General features: G+C 41.7%; 1 long non-coding RNA gene across 1 annotated transcript in view; it reads left to right on the plus strand.

Annotated features, from left to right (window-relative positions):
- LOC142599888 (uncharacterized) overlaps positions 1 to 16,933 on the plus strand; it is a 57,124-nt gene extending 40,191 nt beyond the window's left edge. Inside the window, exon 3 of the long non-coding RNA XR_012833314.1 lies at positions 15,347 to 16,933. This is a non-coding gene — a long non-coding RNA (uncharacterized LOC142599888). The remainder of the gene's footprint in view (positions 1 to 15,346) is intronic.
- Positions 16,934 to 26,062: the final 9,129 nt, after the last annotated feature.

Below are 26,062 nucleotides of genomic sequence, written 5' to 3' on the forward strand. Positions count from 1 at the left end.
AGAAAGGGGAGCCAGTTCAGCAGGGACACACATCACACATCTTACGTCTTACAGAACAAGATGAATGAAACCATCCATACAGATGAGGGGAACAAATCAAGAAAGCAACGTTATGCAAGCAAAGCCTGAAACTCAGAACAAGAAAATGCCTCCCTGAACACAACTGTATTGTTGTTCTAATTTCTACTGGTCAAGGGTGCATTGAAGGCTTTTAAAACAAAAGTGTCTGTAACTTCCAAAACCAGTAGTGAGATTATATGTATAATGCTGCGTAGGATGTGAAAAATAAAATTGATAAACAAGAGATACTGAGATGAGAGACTCAGAACATTGTATGAAGTCATGAATAGGGGCACTTGGCACAGCCAGGATAATACAAAATTATAAATGCATTTATTTAATAGAACTAGATTGCTCCTTGGCGTGCAGGACTGCCTTCCTGCCTCTGTGACAAGCATGCTGAATGGGAATGCAATCTTTCTGGAGAAACTGTGAGACTTTTAATTTGCTGGAGTAGCAAAGGGACTGAAGGATGACAATTCAAACTGTACGTGATGTGGCTATTGCAAAGGCTTATTTATTCTGTTTAGCCCTGGGTCAGGAGATTGGGTGCTGCCAGAGGAGCTGAGAGTCCTTTATCATGTTAATTCAGTCTTCATTCCGGGTGATCTCCCTGAAGTTTGAAAAAGTGTAGGTTTATGTCATGAGTTTTAAAGACAGTTTGGAGGTATAACTTCAGATCTGGGAATAATCCTGTTCCTCTTGCCTATTGAACTCACTGAGCCATGCAGCTGACTTTGCAAAGTCCAAAATATAGACCCTCTTTTGATCCTCATCAAGTCTGTCCTTACTGCCAAACATTTGTAGTTTGCCTGTTCACTGAGTTTGCTGAACTTTCCTTCTGCTCCATCCTTCCTGCCCCCAGCTTGCTCCAGTGCTGAGGCTCCACAACCTCCAACAGGGCGTAAGTCCCCTTTCAAACTGGGGCCCCTTTTTGTAAACTAAACACCATGTATTTTCACGTATTTCAACCTGTGATTCTGTTCCTTGGTATTTCACTGGGTCCCATCTCAACAGTCTCTCGAGGTTGCTTGTTTTCTAAATTTGAAGTCCCACTGCTGGCTTCCACAGTAAGGAGGTGCTCAAGACCACATTTAACTTCTTCATTCAAACCATTTCTCTCATTGCCATACTCATCCACCATTTTGTCCTCACTCCATCTATGGCTCAAAAGATGTCTCTCTCCAGGTGTTTCTTTTATTCTCTGGTACCAAATCTATACACTGTTCTGATCCCGAGTCTAAACTTTATTTTATTTTTTATGGTTAATTTCCAGCTTGTCAGATACCTCTTGTCTTGAATGCTGGGAAAAACTGGAGGGATTCTTTGATGTGAAGTCCACAAAGTTGTTGAATCTTTTCCTGTGAGTGTCTGTTTGAGGGTAACTCTCCTCTCTCAACCTGTGATGTCTGTGTCTAAACTTGTCACTGTAAATTCCCTTCATAGCCATCATCAGCATTTTAAAGGTGGGATTTCTCTGATGCATTGTAGATGTCTTTCATAGGATGATGTCATTGGCAGCTTAAATTAATCTACTTCTTTCCCACTAAATACAATGGAACTTTAGAGTGGCTACTCTGTGTGGATCCTACCCTGAGAAACAGAAATTTTGGGCAAGTTCAGTATAGTACCAGCAAGTCATCACATCAAAGATATCATCTATTCTAATGTGGATTTTTCCATCCCCTGCCTAATTTACAACATGTAAAACCATTCTGTAAAAACATGATTCCTTCAGAGATGGCAAAGCTGGAGCTCAGAAACGTGGAGTGACTTCCTGCAATTTGCCAAGCAGCCTTTATTCAGCACTGAATTACTGTAGTGGTAGTCACTGATATTCAGATTGAGAGAGCCAGAACCAAAGCATCCTGACCTGGCATCTCTTACCTATTCCTTTAAACAGCAGTACCCACAGAGAGATCACAAAGAGAGCAACCCCATTTTCTTTTCCTTTGCACCCCAAATTTGCCCATAAACCCCAACTACAGAGACTTTTGGGGGATTTGTATGGCTGGTAACATCATTACAGTGTGATTCATGCGATAAGAGAAAACAAGACTTGGATTTACAACTAATATTTCCATCTGTAGATGGTAAACTGTGGATATAATTTACTATTGCAAAAAGTGGGCCCTAGGATCTTGGGCCCTCTAAAACATTTACTCCTTGACAATTCCTATGTCTCCAATTTCCCTCTCTAGAGAAAAAAACATACTTGGTTTTCCTATAGGCATGTCCATGCAATACATGAACATCAAATGCTGGCATTGTCATTCAAGCACAAATTCTAATGTTGTAGCTGCTCCTCATGCATTCCAGGAGCCAGAGCTGTCCATTTTCTGCAACAGGTCTGGTGGAGCTGGACAACCTTCACCTGATGGCTGGAATAAGATAAAGTAGACATAGTTTGACAAAGGAACCAAATTTCCTATTATATACAAAAAAATGAAGGAGAAGGACAAAGAAATCTTGTTCTTGGTCCTGACTCCTAAATCACTCACTACATAAAATACAAAATCTCAGGCTTGAAAAGATAAGGAAGCCAGCAACAAAATATTTTAGAAGTAACATGTATTTTGACCCATATAATTTGATGGTACTATTGGGGGAAAGATTTGTATGAAATTAACTGACATCAAGCCTTGGAGCAGAGTTACAATAGACTCTAAATGTACACTGCATTTCCTTCATTTTATCTTCATACCTCATGCTTCTATGGACTATCTTTCTTATTCTTACGTGACAGATGCAGGAACATCACTCTCAATGCTGACAAGAAAGCACTTGTTAAAGCTCCACATGCTCATTTTGGGACACTATTTCTGACTTCCCCACAAAGGAGAACTCTGGGGTGTGCTAGAGTCTCTTGTTTTTGGAGGTCTAATCCATCATTGCCTGTGGACACTCATTCAAGTCTGACTGCTATTAATCAATCTTAAAATCCTAATGTCATCTGGACAAATTGCGGTTTAGACTCCTTAGTTGACTGGGATGAACTCTAGATATAGATTTACTACCTTGATTAGATATAGTCATTAAGCTGAACTTACCCTATACTCATTAAAAGCTTAAATGTCACAGCAAGTATCTTTTTTCCTTCTAACAGCTCCAGATTTAGACTAATCTAAGTAACCTTTCAAACCACATACTCCAAAAGGAGGTGCTCCTTTTTCTTCATTTTTTTGTTCAGAGCCAACTAAGAACTTGATGAAAGACATCACATAGGCATCTGTCTTACTAGCTTTTCCCGGATTCTCCTCATCTGACCTTTGTTACTGTCTAAATCATCTTCTATTGCATTGAAGTGTAACTTCCTTCCTTGTCATTGGATATTCTGCATTGCATTAAAAATAATAGCCCCACAAACATCCTCCAGCTCTATTTCCTCCAGTTCACATACCTCACCCTGTCATCATGCAGCTAAAATCTCTGCAACTACCGTCCTGCCCCTTTCACTTAGCTCATTGTGTGCTCCATTATTTCATGGCTTGGCTGCTTTTTGTCACTGGGCTAGTAACATATTTCTGCAGTCAGTGGGCATGCAACCTCATTTACTGTGATGCTGGATAATTGCCAATTTCTTTTAAATATCCACTTAAAAAATGTAGAAAAATTGCCTTACAAATAAGAGCATGCATCAACTTACATGTCTGTTTATTCCCTTTATCATGTTCCACTGAGAACATAAGCCTGTTTCTGATGAAGTGAGAGCCTTGCTGTGGGCTAAAGCCTGAACTTCAGTCTGATTTTCGTTGCTGCAAGTGATGTTCCAAAATCACTTGTCAGCCAAGAATGGCATGGGTCTGAGTTGCAAAATAATTTGCCTCTTTCAGTGCGTGGATGCCATCAGTCCCCCAAACACTCAAGTTTCAGGTCCACAGGAGCAACAACATGAGTTTAACACTTCACATTGGCACTAAAATGCTACCTCCAGTGGGACGTGCCTTTCTGAGGGGTGCTCTGGGTGCCTTCCCTGCAGGGGAAGCAGCTGTCAGACATCACCTCCAAACAGCTTCCTCCTTCCTCTGAAAATGTAGATAGAAGCAGCAGGTTGAAAAAGTCCTCACCTTCTACAAACAGTTCTCCCAAGGAAAATGAAGGCAAAGAGGAAGAGCACTACCTCAGCGAAGGCAGGCTGTGTATCCGTGCTGTACTGCAGCAAGGGGAAGAGGAAGGTTGCATGCAAACCATTAATGGCAGCAAGTTCTGCTGAAAATGACTGACTGCTTAAATTAGTGGGAGCACTACCAGGCTCACACCTGACAGCCTCTGCAAGGCTCCTGGTTTGCACTGATTTTATCAAGACTCTGAATGCAACAGCTGAAGACACTTCTAGCAATGGCTCCTTCCGCTTCACCCAGCTTTAGGCAGCACAGCACCCAGTCTTTTCTGGATGAGACCCATTGCTAGCATAGATCGGTGCTCTCTCATGTGACAGAAATGCAAGAGCTGCAGCATCTGGAAGGTATTAGTCCAAAAAATTTGTTTCTACACACCTGTTCCTCTCCAAACATTACTTGCTACCACGTGCAAACGTTCTTTGTTATTTAACTAAGTTTTATTTCCAGACCTGCTGTGGTCACTTAACGAAGTATGTAGAGTCCCTGAATTGAGAGTCATTTCTGCTGAGGCAGCAGAAGGAAACCTTCTCTCTATCCCAGTGCGGCCTGGCAAAGAGAAGTCCCAGACACAACAGCCTACAATTCTAGCTGCCCTTTCACCTAGGACTGCATTGATCCAGCAGCTTTCAGTCTTAAGATATACTCTAGGTTTTTCTACAAGATCAGGAAACTTTACTGTGTCATCAGTCTTACCACAAGGTCATTTTTCCTGACCATTTCAGCAAAGGTGAGAAAAGATGAGCAAATTCTTCCTCTGGAAATTATCCAGTGTGCACCCCAAGGCTTCCCACATATGTTCTTGTAGTGGAGAGCATCAACAAACAGTAACAGATCAGAGTAAGGAGAAAGATACTGAGAAATTCTTCAAAAGACTTGGGCAAGTCTGGTAGACATCTAAATGCTATGGGATTTGTCCATTTCATCAACCTATTGCACATTATTTAACATGTGTCACCTTTTCCTAAAAGCCTTAGATACCGCTGGAGTCTCTTACCACAGATACTATGCAGCACAACCCCTTTTGCCATTTTCTTGCCAGTACCTTTAACTAGCTATTATCTCCTTCTTTGCATTCCTCACTGCTCATTACTGCTGCTGTATTTTATCATCTAGTCTATTGTCAGTGAATGAAGTCCATTACTTTCAGGAGTTTCTACTCATTTCATGTTATCAGTTTTGATTGCAGTGTTACCCGTGTTGGGTATATATCTCTCAGTAAGGTATTCAGGCAGCATTTCCGCATAGGCACAAGCAATGCTAGCACTGGACACCAAGAAATTCAGAGAGTAACTCAGAGTAGCCAAGTGATCTGGCTTCGTGTCTAGGCAGCGTAGTCAGTTGTTCAGGGGACAAAGGGTGGCAACCATCCTGCCACTGCAGCCACAAAATAGGCCGTTTGGCTTTGCAAGGTGAAGGTTACTGCTGAGTGAAGTGGGGAGAAAAGACAGTATATGGACTTATATTTTGGAAGGCATACTGCCGTCTACTGCCACAGTGAAGGGGTCTCCCTCTCATGGAGGCTGTGTAATAATATATTATGACAGCTGTACTTAAACGCATCTGGTTCAAGATATTACAAATACTGTTGCCCACTCTGCTCCTCCACTGACAGGCATTTCCTGCCAGCTGCAGGGGCAGAGGTAGAAGTGCACGTCTGATCCTCCACGCTCCCGCAGCCGACAGTGAGGATGGAGTCACTGCTGCACAGGCTGATCTCTTTCACAATCATGACGCAGGGGAATAAACTTTGCAGCAGTCCAGGCTACAAGTTCCCCTGCATGCTGGCAGCGGGGAAGCTTCCTTTTCACTTGGCTTGAATAGGGTGGAAGGCAAAAATCCACAAAATTAATGTGGTGGCATTTCATTCCTGGTGGAAATCTGCAGGCATCAAAATAACCACTACCTCTGTCAGTCCAACAGTTGCAGTATTTCCTACTACGTTGTGGTATCACTGCTGAAAGTGGGTCTCTGAAATCCAGCTGAAGTGTCAGCATCTTAGTGTTGTTGGAATTATAGGCTTTGAATCCAACAGAAACATGACTAATATCAACTCCTCCTGCTCACCCCTTGCATAGTCACATCTGTGTATGTGATTTTTCCATCAGTTCAGGTCTTTAAAAGGTCACATCCTGAGATGATGTAAAACACCATAACTCCATTGACCCACCCAGTTGTCCCCCATTCTGTATTTACTTTGGCATTTCTGCCTAGATGGTATCTTTTTCTTTTTTTTTTCCCCTTACACATCACTTTTCCAATTTGTCACATTTATTTTGGAGTCTGAGCCTGGCTCACAGTCTCTCACAACTTGTTTTATAGCCAGCTTAATATCTGTATTCTCTCCTCTACCATCCAAGTAACAGGCAAAAGCATGCAGCAGAACAATGAGGTTTGTCTCAGATTTCATGAAAGTCTTCAAGAAACCTCCTCCTTTTTCACAATGAACCATCATTTCATTTTTTTAGAAAGTGTTATGCCAGTGTTTCCTTAATTCATTAAATACACTGGTTTCAAATAGTTTGTTCCTGATTAGTCTACATTCACAATTACTCAGTCTCTCCTCAGAGGCTTAGAGAGAGCTTTGGTTTTGCTTGTTTTGTTCCAGAGTTTTTCCATTTATTGAATTAAGCTAGTCATGGGGTTCTTTTAATTCCTCAGTTCCTTTGCCCTTCTTTGAGATAGGCCCTACATATGCCCTTGTCCAGTCTTCTGGTCCCTCACTGTCCAGGAGCTGTTGCTGATAATGGACTCATTCAGGCACTGCTTCAGCCTGATTGCTAATGTCACCCAGACATAAGGTCCATCAGACCTGGCTCACCAGAAAATATCTTCCTCAGCTAGCTATACCCAAGACTGTCCTTTCCTTAGATGAAGCCTGCTATGAAGACGTCATGTTGCTAACTGCGTAAGCCACACGCACTCAGCAGCTATGGCTGGAAAGCATCCTCCCTCTCTCAAACAAGGGTTAGGAGAGACATGTTTAGAGTACAAAACAAGGAGATCTAGATTAGATTCATACTGCTGAGAACAACAGCCTTGTGTGATGGGCTTCTGGCCATCCTGAAGAGGACAGGCAGCTTGGTGCGGGGAGAGAAGTATTTCTTTACCCTGAAAATGCAATTAGGGCAAAGGGATAAGGGCTGGCATAGCTGCTTGTGCATAGGAGTAAAATTCACCAAGTAGTTTCGTTCCTAGGGGGAAAGAAAGAGATTAAAACATTAAAAATTTAATCTTAAAGCTTTTTCAACAAATTAAAATCCCCAAACCAAAGGAAACCATTGCATTTTGGATTGGAGAAAGATGTGAATCCTGAAATGGATTTACTCTGCAATTATTTTGTCTATTGTTTAAATGAGAAAAAAAAAAAAAAAAAAAAAGAAAAAGTTGCCATTTGACAGAGACTGAAACTCATTTCAATCTCAATTTTTCAGGTTAGCTGAAGAGCTGAAAAAAATCAATTTTTTGCCCAGCTCCTGTCCGGGAGCGTTGGAAAATTACCCTCTAGAGACAGCAATTATGTGAGCTATGGTGCAGAACACCATCACGGAAGTTTAAATCAGAACAGACTGAGGTTTAGATCATTTTGGAAGATGCCATCAGACCTTGTTTTGGAAACGGGCCTAAAAGCAGTTTCTGAAGCAGTAATTATGTGGCTTGGCCTTCCCTATGCCTTTTCACCTGGCACCGTTAAGTATAGTTACCTCTAGTGCTCTTCATGATGACAACATCAAATGATAGGTAGTTTTCTTGTGGTAGATGAGATTTCTAAGATGTATTGTTGTACAACTGTGCTGCTGGGAAAGATGAGGTGCTTTTACCTTCATTCACCTCATTTGCATGCATGGACACCAGGGTGTAATTAGACCTTTCATAGGGAATTCACTCTTCTTCAGAGTCACAGCAGTTCTGAGTTTGTCCATCCGGTCTCAGCAAATGGGTTGTTGTTCTCTTCAAACTTTGCCTAATAAGGAGAGATTATTCAAGTGAAGAGTGAGAAGGTTGATGAGTCTAAATTTTTTCCAGTAATATATCATTAGTGAATGGAATTAATTAAGAAACTATTTGGTTTAGAATTCTTTTTTATCACACAGGGTATGGTCCATGGATACATATATTTACACTGAAAAAATGGATACAAGTAATTCATCAGGAGGAGTGGTTGGTGTGTTCTGTCATTGCTGCTAATGCAGCACTATTTTAAATTCTATTCTCTGTAAATATTATGCTTTTATTCAAATGTATGGCATTATGCAATTTTCCCCTTGACTTCCACCACCTTCCTGAAAAATAAGCCCCCGTTTCTACAGCTCTTTTGTGCAGTCCTTTCTGAAAGGCTTGTGCTAAACCAAAATAGAAGTATGGATATTAGGAAGTCCTTTTTTTTTTTTTTTTCTTTGAAACACAAGTGTTTCCTTTTAGTAACTGAGAATACTGTTTTTTCACTGATGGGTATGAGCCACTGCACTATTCAGTAAGATGAGGTCTCAAATCCATGTGTCTCCAATTTAGAGAGGGAGAAGTCGTGCGGGGCAGAATCAAGTGCCTTGCACAAGTCCAGGTAGATGACGTCAGTTGCACTTCCCTTATCCACCAATGCTGTAACCTTGTCGTAGAAGGCCACCAAATTTGTCAGGCATGATTTGCCTTTAGTGAAGCCGTGTTGGCTGTCACCAATCACCTCCTTATTTTCCATGTGCCTGAGCACAGTTTCCAGGAGGATCTGCTCCATGATCTTGCCAGGCACAGAGGTGAGACTGACGGGCCTGTTGTCCTCCGGGTCATCCTTTTTTCTCTTTTTAGAAATGAGGGTTATGTTTCCTCTTTTCCAGTCAGTGGGAACTTCACTGGGCTTGGAGTCATCACTGAGGAAACACAAGTTGCAGAAGATGATCCAAATATCATGGCTGCCAGAACTGGGGCAGGAAAGCCACACAACAGCACGGGTGGGCTGTGTGGCATAGTGTCAGGCAGTACTGCGGGCTGGGTGCTTACTGGTCTCTCTGCTCCCCATATCAACTGGGAGCACACAAAGTGCTCCACAGCCTGACATGGCAGGACCAGACAGGAACCAAATGGGAGAAGCTCAGCTTACCCACAGCCACCAGTGAGAAGTGGAGAGCCCTGCTCTTTGCTGGTTTTGGGCTGGCCATGAGCACCAGTAGGCAAATCTGCAGGAGCAGGGATGCTCAGCACCCTGGCACTGAATGGGGTTTTATCTGCAAGTGCTTATCTGGAGTTCAGGAGAGAGCCAGTGTTAGCACACATCACTCAGCTGCACTAGAAACTGCAGCAGTTCCCCAAAAATGTGCTGCTGCAGACACTAATGCTGATGGCACTGACTGACTTCAGCAATCACTCAGTGGAGCAGCATTGTTGGTGGGGTTTTATGAGACAGATCAAGAATTTATGGCTGCCCATCAGAGATTGCAGGCACTCCAGTGGGCTACTGCCCCTGGTTCATCCGGTGCTGGGTCAGGAGTTGGGCAGGGAAGGCTGACTGTTTTATCCAGGTGGTAGCGATCACAAGGGAATTTGTGCTCGTCACTGTGAGGTCTCAGTGAAGGCAAGATGGGACCTTCAGAGAGATACCCTGGTAAGGCTCTCCCTCTGCATTTGTCCATCAGTGGATTAACTCATCTATGAATACCGTTCCTGTTCCTATAGTTCACCCAGTTTATTGGTAACATAATGCCATGGAGACCAGGAGGAACCCCTTCAGGTTATGAACTTCACTCATGTTCAGCCTGGTAAAGAATTCATGACAGCGGTACCTGGAGTGTCTTCATTCAGTGCCTTTAGTTGCCTCATTTGCAATTAGTCCACATGCTTTGCAGAAAGCACAGCTTTACCAGCTATGGAGATGATCTGTACAACAGCTGTCTTAATCATTTGTTTTCCATCCCAACTGTAGAATGAAAAGAAATCTGTATGTGTGTGTGTGCATGCGCATGTTAGCTCACAACCAAACCTTCCTGGAGTTTTAAGTGAAACTGAAGAGAAAGAGTTGCAAGTTGTGTGTTGTATTCATCTTCCTGAGCATTTTAGTAAAAGCAGTGTACAAGGCTAGGGATGGGACATGAGTTCAGTTTACAAACCTACAGAAGAGAGGATGTCCCCCTCATCTAGTACTAAAGGCACCTCTTCAGGGTGTGAAGGACCTAAGTTTGTGTCCTTTTCTTTGGCACACACTTTGACAGCAACCAAGGGCTCCCGCACCTCAGAGACATGTCTGATCCCTGCCCTCAGCATCCTCTAAGGTGCCTTTTCCTCTGTCTAGTTTCAGGGCTCTTTTCTTTGTCAACAAGTCTTAACCAGTCACAGAATTAGTCTTGAAGGCTACGACCAGTCACAGAGGTTGCTCTCATTAGGGTTCCTTTATAATCAGTGGAATACCTGCATCTGGAGCAAATAACTTGTTTTGATTTGAGTTCATTTTCAAAAGTGACAGGTGCTGTCAAGATGATCGCCACATGAGGTCTGTACTTTTGAAATCCATCCCCTTTGACCTAGAAATATGCCAGTTTTAGTATTACACAAAGTCTGATTCACCCTGTCTGCTTTCCCTCAGCTTTGCTTAGAGGCACACTGAATATCTGTATTATTAATATAAGATAAAGCTCATTGGGATTCTGGGTGCTTTAATGTTTCTTGCAAATCACATAAAAGTAAAAAGAAGCAAATGTTGTAATGTCTCAGTAGCTGATATATTGCATACAGACAGTAGGAAAAAAAGTTCTGAATCTCACTGCTTGGAGTATTGTTTCTTCCATCCTCAGTAACAAAGAATGAAAGGCTAGTAGTTCATACTTGTGGGTGCCCAGCACCTTCCCTTAGCAGGCACCCTGCGTAGTCAGGAACATATCTTTTTAAGCTTTATCAGACGACTGCTTTTGAGGTACAGGCTCTTAATGCAGAAAGATCCTTCTGGGTTTTGCTTCTATTAATTTTACATAAGGCATTTTTGTTAGCCAGAATTAGATATCACCACTTATCTATGAATAACCCATGAAGGAATGCATGAGTCAATATGAGACACTTTCCCAGTCCCTGGTGCTGGGTATTCACAAATCAAGAATGGCATCTATGCAAAGCAATCACCAACAGAAATATTTCTGTGGTATGCCTGGATGAACCTGGAATGAATTATCTTCCCTGCTGTATGAGTTGCTTTCCCCAAAGCATGTTTCGCCCATCCTTCCCCTCTAGGGAATGATTATGGTGGAGTTTTTTAGCTGTGCTCTTTGAGTGGCCTCAGTTTCTTTTTAACCCTTTATTAAGCAATTTTAATGACTCCTCCTGGAAAAAGAAAATGAAAACAACCCCAAACATCTGGCACATGTTTTGATGAAGAAATGCAAAGTGATAATGGTAAAATCCTTGCCACTCACAAGATTTTTTGAGTTCAGCCAGTCCTGCCTGGTGTGAGGTATAAGTTCTTTAACACTCCTTCAGTGTACTACTATTCATTCAATTCTAGGTATGGACACAATGGATAAAGACCAGAACAAAAAGTTAATTACAACACAGTGAAAGAAAAAGTGTGATAACCTCATGAGGGAGGTTATTGCAACCACACTATATATGAATGCATATGAGTATGCATGCATGGGTGTAGTCACATATCCCTGGGTTGACAGCTCCTCACGCCTACACTGTTTCCCCTGAAACAGCCTACTTAAAGTAGTTAAACTGTCCAGGACTGTTGTTCAGTAACTGTAGTAAAGTAGATAAAAAACTTAGTTTCCCCTAAGAAATATCTACAGAAAGAAAAAGAAAATGCTAGACCCTTCTAAACCAACACTAGACTTTCATAGGTTGTTTCTTCTGCCTTTATGAATTTTCCCTTTATTTCTCATTGAAAAAACTATGTTAGTTTTGTGTCCTTCCCATCCCATACACACTCAGTTCCTGCCCAAACCCTGTCTGAAATTTCTATAGAAAAAGAGAACCTTCTGGCCCTCTAGGCTCAGCTTTTCCAACCCACCAGACCGAAGATCTGTGGCAAAGGAGGGAGATCAGGATTTATTGATTATGTCCCAGGAAAATGTGAGTCTGGAAACTGGAGTGCAATACACAACACTGCACAGCTTAGTGAGGAGCAATAATGCTCATTTCTTACCATGAATCTTTCAGACCGTGCTTGAAAGCTGGCAGGCCTCACAGTCCAAACAAGTCCACAACACATTCACAAAGCATTGAGAGCAATTCGTGGGTATAGGATCAGACTGTGATTTTCCCCTGCAATTCTGGATTCCTTTCAAAACAGGGATTGAGCTGAAATTCATAGGCTGTTCTCAAAGTTCACCTTACATTTTCCCAACAGTAAGAAATAACATTAAACAATCACAGCTGGGTGTATGGATGAGTGCAGTTTTGGGTTGCTCAAACAGGAAGGTGGCATCTTCCCTGGGAGGGTAATGTACGGAAGCAGCTCAGAGACGTGATGAGGATTGTCCATGATCTGGCATCAGGTGCTGCTATCAGAATCTAAGCAAAAACCAAAGCAATAATATCCCTGGCCCATTCGCTGCTAGAATTTGGTCACTTTTGCAGGTGCACAGAGAGAGGATTCACAGGGAAATCAAGCACACCAAAATATGGGAGACTGGGCATGAAAATCCTTGCGAATTTGAGCCACACTGTCTACAAACTTGCCCCAAACAGCATTTTCTTTCTCTAGCACCAAGAAGTTGGGAAAGGCTGGGTAAGATTTTCATTCTGTCCCCTGCAGTGCCTAAAACAACTGGGAGGAACTGTTTGTAGAGGGATCACATCCTCCCTTACAGAGAGGCAGCAACTTGAGTGTGCTAAAACCCCCTCAAAATCTCCGGAAGAAAATTTGTTTCTAATGTGTTTGCTGGAGCACACTGCTGCTTCAGCCACCAGGCTGCTCATTTTGTGTGCAAGTGATCTATGGCCTGTAGCAATGCAGATCCTAAAGCGCGAGCGTTTGTATCTGACTTGAGTTAAATTTTTTGCAGTATAATACAGAAGGAGAATGCTGACTCATAATTTGCCAGAAGCTTTCCATGACCGGTAAAATATCAGGTGAAAATAGAAAGCGGATTAATTACATTCAGAGTATGTGTTTGGGCTCTGGAATGCATCCAGCCTAAATCAGTGCATGTAGGCAGTAAAATGTGACAGTGATTTGTTTTGGATTGACATTTAAATTACGAAGCAATTGTTGAAATGATTAGCAATTCTAGCTTTAGAGCACATTTTGGTAACTGGTAAATATAATTTTTAAAAAATGGACATAGGCTTAATTGACTTTAGCAGGATCACTACCAAAATTCCTGTCCAGAAAAATCTTACTTTCCCTGAATAGTAAGATAAAGTTCATTAATAGGAGTACTTTATAGTGATTCTTGGATGTCTATATCAGCTTTACTACACACATCTGCCTCCCCTAACCAGATCTTTCAGCTCTGACTCAGCATCCCTGTAAGAATGTCTGTCTTAGATATTTGCAGGTTTGTTTTAGTATTTCTTCACAGTATTAATATTGGGAGCACAGGTAGTCACTTGGAATACATGGAATTTGTGCTGATCCCCTGGATAGAGATGAAATTCATATACAGCAGAGAGCAAGCACTGACAGTTCTCCTGGTTCAACAGGGCTACTCATGGCAGTGAGTCCTGACTGCATGAGAGAGGACTGGAGATTCTAGGAATTAAGATTTTATTTTTTTCAATCCACAAAATTAAGCTCAGGCACTTTGGGCTCATTTCCTTTGGGGGAAAGAGTGAGGGAGAGTGTTCACCCTGCATAATAAAAATAGCTTAATTCAGGCACAGAAGTTTATACAAACAAAACTGAAACCCCTTGTATCAGAATAATGAGTAGAAAGTCTAGCTTTTCTGTGTACAGAAGAATTACTAGGCAAATTCTTGAATGCTGTGGTTATTTTGTTTGCTTAGCAGTATTAGACACTTCAGTCTTTTCTTGGAACTGAATTTCAGTTTTTCCTTCCTCTTTCTGCAATGGTTCAGCTGTTATTTCAGATGTGCTCCCTTTCCAGAATGTGAGGCACATCCAGTGGGTGTAGATACATGAGGCATACACTACACAACATGGTTCCCAAGGAATAATTATTTTCGTTTTTAATAGAGTATATATCCTCCAAAATAATCCAAGACTAAAAATCCTAATAGTCTAGACCAGAAAATCGTAAAATCCAAAAATGACTTAGATTGGGAGGGAACTCAGGAGGTAGTTGTTCAAACGAAGATCAACTCTGAAGTTACATTACGTTGCTCAAGACATTCTCCTGTCAATTTTTCACAATCCCTGTGGATGGAGATGCCACAATACCATTCATGTGGCTCCTGTAACAGATTGTTAATACAAAGTAAGGCTCACAGTACAAACAGTTCTCACTTCATGTGATACAACTATACAGTCACATTTACAACCAAAGAAACAGAAGAGCATTAACTTTCTAGTCAGAGCAGTTTTCCTAGACTGGAACAGGACAACTGCGATCATGTAATCCAAATTCCTGAGTAACATAAGCTGGAAAGTTGTCTTCAGACAGGCTGGAAAGCAGTGTTCAGGCACCCATATATGTAGCAGCTCACTGTTGTGAGACTCTGAAATCACTTGTGGAAGCAAGCTTTATACTGTCAGCCACAAAGAACAGTTTTAGCTGAAATCCTGCAACTATGTTCCACTTGCACAATCTTCTCATTTGTGGACACTCCTTCATTTCTGTCTAGCAGGCAAAGGAGTTTCAAGGGCTGTGTATCATGAGCAATCATTTCAGGTTAAATTTTAGCCCCTGTGGACTGGTTATGAAGTTGTTATTCAAACTCAGTTGCAGCAAAAGGATTACATGCGTGATTAAAGACTGTGAGATTGGCCCCTTTGTATTGCAACTGCAAATCAGAACGCAGAAACAGGCTGTGTCTGCATTTGAATGAGCTAAAACCCAGGAACTTCCAAATCTCAGCAGGTGCTGTTATCAGGAAGACTTTCAGAAAATATCTGATCTTTTATAGTTGCTGGGTAGCTGAGGTAAGGAGCCTGTTAACATCTTATTTCATCTCCTGCTGTGTTGGAAGATGTAGCTTTCTTCTCAAACAACATTTTTGTCTCCACATGGGCTGAAACACACCTGCCATGGATCATGTAGTGATAAGGCATCTTCTCCCGCTTCCAGAGTGCTGGTTTGCTGTGAGGGTACACAAGAAGCATGAGCTGCTTCGTGACTGTACGGCTGTGCTGCCCCCGTACGGCTCAAGGCATCAGCTCAGCGCCGGCCTTGGAGACACGTCAACGTCTGCCAGCTGCACGTTTGCTCAACTTCACGTCACACTGGACCGGCAGTGCTCCTGCACGTCCCTTGCGTTGCCTCTGCAAAAGCACTCAGCTGCAAACAAATGAAGGTCAACCCTTGATTCCTCTGCATGTTGGGTGTTCAGCTGTCTTTTATCCTTGGCTGTATTTGTAGGCTCCCAATGAGGCATTTGGAGTTCTGGACAGTAACGACTCTGGATTTTCAATGTAGTCCAAACTCAAATCTCAATGAGTCTGAGGTATTGAGCTCCCTTGTGTACCTTTGGTTTCTGATTTCTGGTTGATGGCTTTTGCTGCAAAGACAGAAATCCTAAACTTCAGCTGGTACATATGTGCCTTTAACATGTAGCAAGGGGCTTGTTTCTGTGCTACACCTCGTACTGGTCTAACATACCTCAACTGCCTCTTTTTCTCACACCCTGCCATGAGTGGTCTGGGAGACAAGAGTCAGAGCAACATCTGCAGTCCTGATGCTCATCCTGCTGCAGTCCTGTGCTTCTGGTTCAAGCTAGTGCTGAGCAAGGGCTGCTTGAAGAAAGAAACTGCTTAGCAGTATCCAGTGCAGTCTTCATATCTGCTCCTGGTTTGGAATGATTTACCTGATGTATTACCATTGTCTACTAATGATACATTTTCTTTAAATAGGTTTCTAGTTCAAGTCTAATGAATGTTTACTCTTCTGTTCAGTGAAAGTCTTTTTTCTTCTTTTTTTTTTTTTTTTTCTTTTTTTTGCTATGCTGTATGGAAGTTTGCGGCCAGTGTGGGGTGAATCACAGTTACAATGCTACATGTTTCCAGCTCATAACACTACATTCGGACTTCTAGTATGACACAAAATAACTTCAAAGGTGGGCAAAGAGGCTCCCAGTTGCAGAAGACACAAGATACTGATTTCCTTTGCATCTATGAATGGGACAAGGCTGGGAGCATACTGTATTTTAATGTGCTGGTTAAATTGAAGCTAACCAGGGACAAAACAAGTTTGACTGATAGATATCCCACTCTTCTTGCCTTCCATCAGAAGTAGAAGAAAGGTCTGTTTCAAAGGTCAATGTTAAGTTACAAAGTTTGGCCAGGTCTCGTTTTCCCTTCAGGACTTTGTTCCTGTGGCTGACATGGAAGGAATCATTGCCTGCCATGCTACCTGCTAGGCAGGCTCATATCCCTGCTCATAAAGAGCAGGCTCATAAAGAACAATTCAAGTGTATTGTCCAAAAAGACTTCTTAAATAAGGTACAGAAAATATTTGCAGTTACCTTGTCTTATAAGAGAGGAAAAGAAACCTCCATCTTAGCAGAAGGTGAGCCTTTTTGTGGGTGTTCTGGCAAGCAAACAGATTTTGCATGCCTTTCCAAAAACTGCATCAAACTGCCTGTGGAAAGTGTCTGACTTGGATAAACATATAATTAGTGACATGCTAGTACCAAATAAATGTTAAAAATTTGTGAATAAAATATTGGAAAATTAAACCTAATTATTTTTTAATAATTTCTACTGTGTTATAGCTCACTTTGGAAATTTATGATTCACCTGCCTGGACTATGTTTTCCCAAGTACCATCAGTATTACAGATATTGCAAAGCTGTGGCATTCAGCTTTCATGGAGCTGCATAGCCAGAATTTCTGCAGCATGTACCCACAACCCAGACCTGCAAAACTGGTTGGAAACCTCAGGAAAGTGAACTTGCACATGACATTGAATGTTGGTCTTTTGGAAAACACAGTACACTTACTAAGTTTGCTCTAGACCCCCACTAGCACACAGAGATGAAAAGTAACAGCTCAGTTATTTAAAGTATTTTATCATCTCAGAGGAGGTTTGTTTTGGGCAAAGGATTAAAGGGCTGTTATTTGTACAAGGAACTTTTCTACACGCAATTAAAGAGCCATAAAATATTTTAGTTTGTTAATCATCACTGCCAGCTTAATGGGAAAGCTTACCTTTCAAATACACTATGACAACTACATTCACTTACTTACTGCAAAGCTCTTCTCACTGTTAAACATGTCTGTGACCAGAGACATCACTGCAACCCCCGTTGCAGCAAAACTTTTCAAATACCTGCCTAATCTTCAGCATGCTCTTCGATCTCTACATTTTCCCTATACTTCGCTGAACTAGAGCAAAATCAAAACTTAGCACCATACAGCATTTATTGACGAGTCTTGTGTGATACTATTGGACACACAGCTGTGTTGCTGCCATCCTCATTCCAGATATGCGATATTCAGCCCATCCTAGAATGCATTTAGGAATAAGGATGGAGCTGAAGATTATTGGGATGTCCTAGGGCAGGACTCACACAGCCAAATTATCCCAGCTGGCTGATCTATCGTAGCTTTGAGCAGTTCCATCTACTGCGTAACTCAGAAACAAACATCACCATCTTCAGAGTAACAAAAAGTGGCTCATTATTACAGAAGGCTTCATGGCTTTGCATGAGATTGGAACATTACAAAGTGTAATAAGCAAGACTTTCCAACCTGGATATTTCCTTCTCGGCCTCTGAGCATAGATTAGGTGCCTATAAAAGTGGTTTCACTTTCAAATGTACGTAAAAGTCCATGGAGCTGATGAAGATACACAGTTTCAGAAAAGATAGCTTGTATTTTTAATATACTTTGCCTCGAATTTTTTCTCCCAAGTGAGCTTCAAACTCATGTATTTTTGTAGGGTCAATAGAAACATCAAAATATTCATCCCGTGGGAAATTCAGATATTTAGGCAGTTGCTTTTAATATTGAAGCATTACACTGAACTCTACAGCATTTATTTTTCTCAGAGCGCACTATTTCCAGATAGTTTTCCATGTGAAAACACTGTTTCAACAGTTTGTTTCAAGTCATTATCAGCTACATGTCCAGTTTAAGCTATAGCAAACTCCATGCAGACTGTAATTCAGACATCTTCGTCTCCTATTCTTCCTAAAGGTTTCAAGTCATCTTTAAACTAGATCACCAATGAGGTTGTACTATGGATGGTCAAATAATATGTACAAAATGCTTTGTTCTGGAGGAATAGCCCAGCCAAGAAGAAAAATCATGATGGGACTTGGAGAACATGGAAGTGTCTGGTTTATTAGTTTTGCAAGACACTGCAGGATCTCATGCAAATACACATAAACACCTATTGACCAAAATGGAATGAACTGATCAATTCAGAAATTCAGAAAGCTGAAACGTGTGGATTTGGGTTGGTCTTTCAAAAAAAAAAAAAAAAAAAAAATCTGTAGGTTTGTTTGGTTTTTTTTAATTCCTATATAAAATGTAAACCTAATCAACACCAGGTAAATTTTGATAAAAAAATGTCCATGTTGAAAAAAATCACTTTCTATGAAATAAAATAGTTGGAAAACCTCTGAAAATCACTATGTAGGAAAAAAGGTGAAATTGTACATGCTCATGGAAATAACTGTAAGAAGAACAGCCGCAGGGAAACACTGCATAGACAAGGGAGTTTTTGGAAGCGTACCACTTCTCTCACTGAAAGAGAGGTACACCTTGCTTTAAAATTATTTTTCTTATAGTTCAAACAGATCTAGCATGCTCCTTACCCAATCTTTCTGAAAACTTGTAAGAGTTACTGAAATTTAATATTGAGGATGAGCTGACCTAACTACTCTTTTATTATAGCAAAAGTGCTTCCCAGATGCAAGGTGATACTAACCTGTCTTTATTATTAGACCCTGTAAACTTGGAACTCAGAATGGTGGTAGTTAGGAGGAACAAAGAACTCTCTGCTGCATGTTACTTCACGTTGGGGGGGGGGGTCTGAGTAGGAAGGCTTTTGGGTGATGCTTTTCTTGAACTGCACTGCAGTTAGGAACAGCTTTTAAGCCTTATACGTGTCTTTTCAATAACTGACTCAGTTTAGTGTATGAGATCTATGGTTATTGTTCTTGTGTCTGTTCCTGGAATGAATGAGTGATCATCAATGTAAAACTAAAATGCTTTGGGGAAACACTGGAGCCAGAAGAAAATTACCAAGAAATACCAGAGGAAAATGTCACTCAAATTTAGCTGAAGAGAGCAGAAAGCCTGATTTGTACTATCAAGTGAAAGAATTCGGTCACACCCATGTTCACTGAATCCTTCTCTCTCTTTGAAGAAGAAAAAAAAAAAAAAGAAACTAGTGTACACTTAATGTGTATTAAGTTCTTACCTTTCTTCATGGAATTGAAAGGAGAGGAGACTGAGGGTAAAATGAGATATGCCGGTAATTGTGCAAGCTGTGTCACCCCTGGTGAAGGAACCATCACTTTCTCCTAGTCGTAAACACATAACTAGCGAAAACAAATTGTTAGAGAAAAACAAAACCTGGGACATGAGACAGAAGATGGTTTATACATGTGTCTGGCAGGGAACTGATGGAGGCAACAGAGCCTGTCTCAGCTGTAAGGCAGCAGCTGCCTGCTGTGGGAACAACCACCACTTATTTCTCAGGACTCTGAGTCAGAACATTTATCCTCTAGCTTTAAGTATGCGCTCGTGTTTTCACAGGGGAGTTCCTGTGAACTGGCTGCATACAAGAAAAATAATGTTTGCTTGGTTTTTTGCCCTGAGACTTGAATAAAAAAACAAGTTCTTAATACAACAGATGTGATGTTTTGCCAGCATTTTATTTACCTTGCTGAGCACAAGCAAAATCTACCAAAAACATATATAGCCTCACAAAACCAGAGAATATGGACAGCAAGAAACCTACCAGGACTATAGAGATAGTCCCTATGCTTCCTTTCTAGAAAACAGCTTTCACTCAAGTTTGCAACTACAGTGTTTTGTTCACTTCATGGAAAGAATAAACAAAAAAGCAATCTGCAAAATTATGACATCTAGGGTGGAAAAAAACCTGGTCCTTGTGAATGTGGTACGCAGGGACAGCCATTGGCTATTTGTGGGCCATTACTTGTGAGTATGTCCTCGTGAGTTTATCAAAGTTAGATAACATCTGTGTAGACTTTACAAATATTTATGTCAATTCACTGATCCCTCTAATGTGATATATCACGTACATATAACAACATTTCTGTTACCTACTTGGAAAGCTTCATTTTCTAAAAGAGAGGAATAATGAATGATAATTTTAAAAAAAAATCCAGAAAAACAATATAGCTAGCAAAACATGTTTGTTGGTACAGCTAGAGATAAACAGAGTTTCAAATAAGGATTGAGTAGCACTTACTTACAAAAATCACATCTTTGTCTAAGAAGTGAAATGTTATGATGGTTGTTACTCTCAAAGTGGCAATCATAACAAATCTGCAGTTCGGAGCTGTATTGGTATATTTGTTTATGCACAGTTTGGAAAGACGTGCAATCGGAAAATGTTTTTCTTTTTCCTGAATCACCTGCAGAAGCTATAAAAATGCTGAATTATACCCATGCAGTTAGTGAATACACTTCACACTGATATCCTTGTTCACACAGATGAACCCAAACAGTACACCAGAGCATTTACTGAGAATCTGGCTGAATTTCTACAACACAGAGAATAGCTCTGGTTAAAAATGCTAAATACTGAAATTTATATTTTCTAGCTTGATTTTAGTAAGCATTTCAGATTGGGAAAACAAGTGGAACCCCGAACCATTTAGTTGTTCAGTTGACACGGAGCAACTTAACTGACAAAGCTGCATGCACATCCTGACACCTGTCAATCATAAGTAGCCCATCTGGGCCCTGTTCTATTTATTCCTATTCAGTAAAGAGATATTGCACAAGAGGCAGCTGGCGGGCTGCAGAGAACGCTTCCTCCTCCCTTCGTTTTCATGCCTCTGCCTGCAAAAGGCAGGATCTAGCCATAAGGACCCTGTTTTTCTTTTATGTGAGACCAGGAAATAAGTGAGGCAGTTCTGGCATAACGGTGTAGAAACTGGTGTCACACATGGTTGGATGGGGCTGCATTGAAGTGGTATGCAAGTGGGACACATCGTAGCAGGCAATGTTAACCAGAAGATGAAGATGTGTCTCCCTTTGTGCCTTTTGCCCAGGTGACTCCACCATGGCATCCCCATAATCAGAACAGAGAGCAAAGGGAGTGAGGTGCCCAGCACCGCTCACTGCTGAGGACCCTCAGGAAAAAAAAGCCTATGTAATAGAGAGGCCCTGGATATTAATATGAACATTATATGGTAGTTTACATGTCACCTTTAGTCTATGGAAGGACACTGTCTTTAGACTGGGGAAGCACACCTAAACACATCTGCTATCTTATTGGACTCAGAGCCACAGGTCACATAGTCAAGGTGCCATTTGAAGAATGACATTATTAAATGCAGAATATCAGAAAGATGGCCTGGGCAAGCCTCTGGGCTGCCAGCTTTTTCTCCTGATTACTACAAGCTGAACCACTTTGCATGTGGGCTTATAAACTAGGATCAGAGAGCCTAGACCATCCAACATGGGGATGTTCAAATTGCTCCAGTGCTGCAAAGCAAAACCCCATGGGAGCCAGAGTCCTGCCGCTGCAGTGCCCAGCACGCCCCACTATGATAGAGACAGCAGCACGTTCAGAAATGGGAGAGGCTGTGCCTTTTTTTTTTTTCTTTTTTTTTTTTTGCATTGATTCTTCAGTTTTGCACAGATATTCACACTGCCTTTGTTGCAGAGAAATGATTAAAATACAAATCCTCTGTGAAAGTATGAGGAATCATCTACCTTTCTTTCTTTCTTTCTTGACACTGTCCCCATTCCAGAATTTAGTTTTGCCAGTACAGAACTATACAGACAATGACAAAATGAATTTTCCTCGCTTTTTTTCTTACTTAAATTAAATTCATCTGAAAACATCACTTCTTTTCCTATCCGTTCAAGCCCAGAACTGCCAGAAGCAATGAGTCTACAGGTTAAACAAGCTGAAATAGAGCTACTGCAATAACTACAGTCCCCACGGGACCTCACCTGGAAAGGCTGCAAGTCTGACAAGGGTGAGCTGCTCCCCTGGCACACTGTCATTCCAAATGGCCCGGGGAGACACAGTCTGGGAACTTGAAAAACAGCCTCAAAATAATGTCTATTGGCTGAACTTAAAGGCATGTTCCAAACATGTAGGGTATTTGATGAGGAACCTCTCAGCTCTTTGACTACGTGGTGTAGAAAGGAGGAATAAAAGTTCCCTCATTTTGTGTCACTGAGGAATGAAGAATGCAATTCTTCTAGTTTAACTTTCAGTGAATGCTGCTCCTGTGATGTGTCTTCAGCATCTGTCCTTGGACAAGAAGAATATTCCTCTGGAGGTACCTTCTCTTTTCTACTGACAATAGGGTAATGCCATGGTGACAGGTTCAGATATAGGTGTATGACGGCAAGAGCTGATACACACACAGTGTCTACACATACAGGATGGTGCAAGGGAACAGGAATTTGCTGATCAAAGAAAGATTCTTTTTTTTTTTTTTCATATTGACCAAAAAGAGTCTTCAAGGGATGTTGCCTTCATGCTGCTACCTTCACACTCTCACCCTTCCATTCCCTGTGATCTGGTCTCCTGGAGAATAGCACAGCTGATATGGGGGAGAGTTTCCCCAGGGACAGGATGGGCTTCCAGAGTGGAGAAGGCAGCTGCACCCCATGCACAACTCCCCTCCCTTCCTATCGCTATATGATTTCAGTGCAGGGAGGTGAAGCCTCTGGTCCTTATAGCCTGCTTCTTCCTCTCCTGAGACAACCCCCTTTTCCACTCCCTAAGAAGGACTCTGGGTGCTTCTCAAAAAATTTCCATGCTGTGTAAAGACAAACACAGCATGTGAAGAATGGCTCTGAACCAGAGCTGCTCTACATAATGTTTTTGAAGACTGTGAATTCCTACAGGCTAGCACAAGTCTCCAGGGCAATCACAAGTACATGATGAAAATCACTGCTCTGAATGACAACCTGCTGCTGCCTGTCCCATTCCTGCCACTTCGCTCCCCGCAAGAATATTTGGGTTTCAGCAAACACTTCAAAGTCATTGTTCCTTCTGTTTTGTTTGGCACAGCAGCGCTCATGTTCAGAGGAAAAAGGCAAGAGAATAGCTGTAGAAACACACGGCCCAGTGACAGCCACGGCACAGCAATACGCTGACTGTGAGTCCCCGAGCATTTGGGTGAGCAGGTCCTGCTGGCAGCATCATGGCCAAGTCCTGCCAGCCCCATTCAGCAGCCACTGAGTAGTGCACCACAAGTCAGAGGGTGTTCTGGTTATTTGTCTCACAATTCATTTAAACTGTAAAAGCACAAATGTGCTTGATTTTTATTATTACTTTTGACTTCAGCAGATGTCTTGTGGGCAGTAGCTGTCTCCTTAATATTCCTGTTGAACAGCTTTCTGCTCTACTGTACTGGTGGAAAAGATAATTGCATCAGAGGCAGTCCTCGTCCTTCACAGAATAATTTCCCCACCCTGCATCATGTTTTTATTTTTAATTATGGTGTATATTTGGGGTATTTCAGAACTGATAGCTCATTAAAATAGCGTCCTAGCCATCAGCCATGACATTCCATCTGGGGAATAGAAGCATAAATTTTAAGCCAGCCAATAAATCAAGAAAAGTTCTAAACCTTTAAACCCATAAAACAAATGAGAAAGAAAAAAAAATACAAGCGACACATCAGCCAAAATTATCCCTTCCTCAGGCTCAAAATAAGGCAGTACAAGCCATGGGCCCTACCACTCATTTTTATTGGGAAAGGCGACAAATCATCACCTGCAAGAGAAACAGTTCTGCCAGAGAGTCTGGGGGAGCTTAGTGTCTGTGCCTTCCACCTACCTGTCCTCTGTAATTTGGGAGCATGTGGAATTTTCTGGACAGATTCAGCTTCCATACTCTGGCCTGATTACTATCTGTTGCACTACAGAAACAATTGCAGCAAGGATGATGGGTACTAGCTGCTGGATTTTAAACATTAGCCGAACAATCAACTCACAGCTCGCATTTGGCACCAGGGCGCAGATTCCAGTTACCGTCAGACACGCTACTCCGGTTGAAACCTCATGTACGTGGCGTATCAAAACTTAGGGAGTAGCACCATGTATTCATGCATTACATCTATCCTTCCCCCCAAAAATCTTTTGTATGTAGCAAGATGAGGGATGTATGCAGTGTTAGGAGAGGCCACAAAAGGCCAAACATTCAATGCTCTGGGGAAATTTTTAGTGGTGCTTAAGCATCACTCTCAATTTCAGAGGATTTAGGCTACATATGGGTGCTAAGAACCTCATCATCAGAGCCTTTCCCACAGATTCAAATACCTAACAAGCCTGCAATGTGAGCAAGCCTGCCTGAAAAGGCTGGTGATGCTGGAGGCTCCATCTGTTGCTCCTTCACAGCACATATTGTCAGGAGACCGGGAATGCCACTCTCCCTCCTTTTCATACTCTTACACTGCTTTGCATCGTAAGATTTCAGAAGCACATTTGTGACTTTTCTCAGGATTATGACAACGCACTTGTCATGCTTTCCCTCTGCCGACATGCCTTCTCCACAGACCTTCTTGTCTGGAAAGACAAAATCCCATGGGATTATTTTCTCTCTGTTGTTTTCAGAGGTAGATGTTTCATTCCCTTGTTTTTTTCTTTATCATTACGTAAGTCCCATGCCTTTAATCAGTATTGCGCCTTGACTTTCCTGACTGTGCCATAATTTACCCTTCCTTTCCCTTTTAGCTTTATCTCATTTCCATCTCTCCCTGCTCCACTTGGACATGATTCTGTCAAGCAGGGCACGTGAAGCACTGAGCACCATTGGCTACATATTAGATTATGGTGGAAGCGGGGAAGGCAGAGCATAAGCACAGAGTCACGTGGGACAAAAGATTCAGAAGTGCTCAAGGACTTTCAGCATTTCCACTCTGGAGTGCCCAGCCTGAGCTGATCGTGGGCCAACAGCACAAACTCCCTACTATTGTTTTAAAGCCTTGATTATTCTTTAGATCATAGCAACTGCAGAGTGAAGTTGCATTCTGGACTGGTGTTGGTGTGAACACACTTGTAATTTGCACAATCCAAGGTGGCTGGGTGACTTTCATTTAATTTGGGATTTGTGGACAAATTGGCATCAATTTATGGTATCAATTCATGGTCCAGAGCACCAGAACCCTCAAGTTTAAGTGGTGCAAGTGGGACTGCTATTCTTGTTCCCCTGCTCCACGGGACATGGATTTCTGAATTTCACCCCAACACACACATGCATGAGTGGATGCCGTGATGTAAACGAGAGGAGCAGATTGAGTTCCTCTGTGGCCCTAAGACATGAGGAGAGTAGGAGGCAGGCTGAAACATATTTAAGCCATCATTCCATACAGCATTCATATTCCCAGCTCTGAGTAACACCTGGTACATTTGGTACTTAGGGACACGGAGCGAGAGACAAGTCATGGCTCTGAGACAGAGGCGGTGCAGAAACTCTGCAAGACAGAGGCAGAGGAAGGCAGTAACAGAAATATTATAACCTGATATTAGATCGAGCTGATACTAGATGTTATTCCAAGATAATTTCACGGAAAGCAGCTGTCAATTGTTGAAGAGCTGATATAAATTAAATGACTAGTGAAAGGAAATCCAAATCATTGAGTAAGCATCACTGCTGAGTATTTGTTTAATG

Source organism: Balearica regulorum, chromosome 1 (genome assembly GCF_011004875.1).
Source record: "Balearica regulorum gibbericeps isolate bBalReg1 chromosome 1, bBalReg1.pri, whole genome shotgun sequence".
In the NCBI taxonomy this organism is placed as follows: Eukaryota; Metazoa; Chordata; class Aves; order Gruiformes; family Gruidae; genus Balearica; species Balearica regulorum.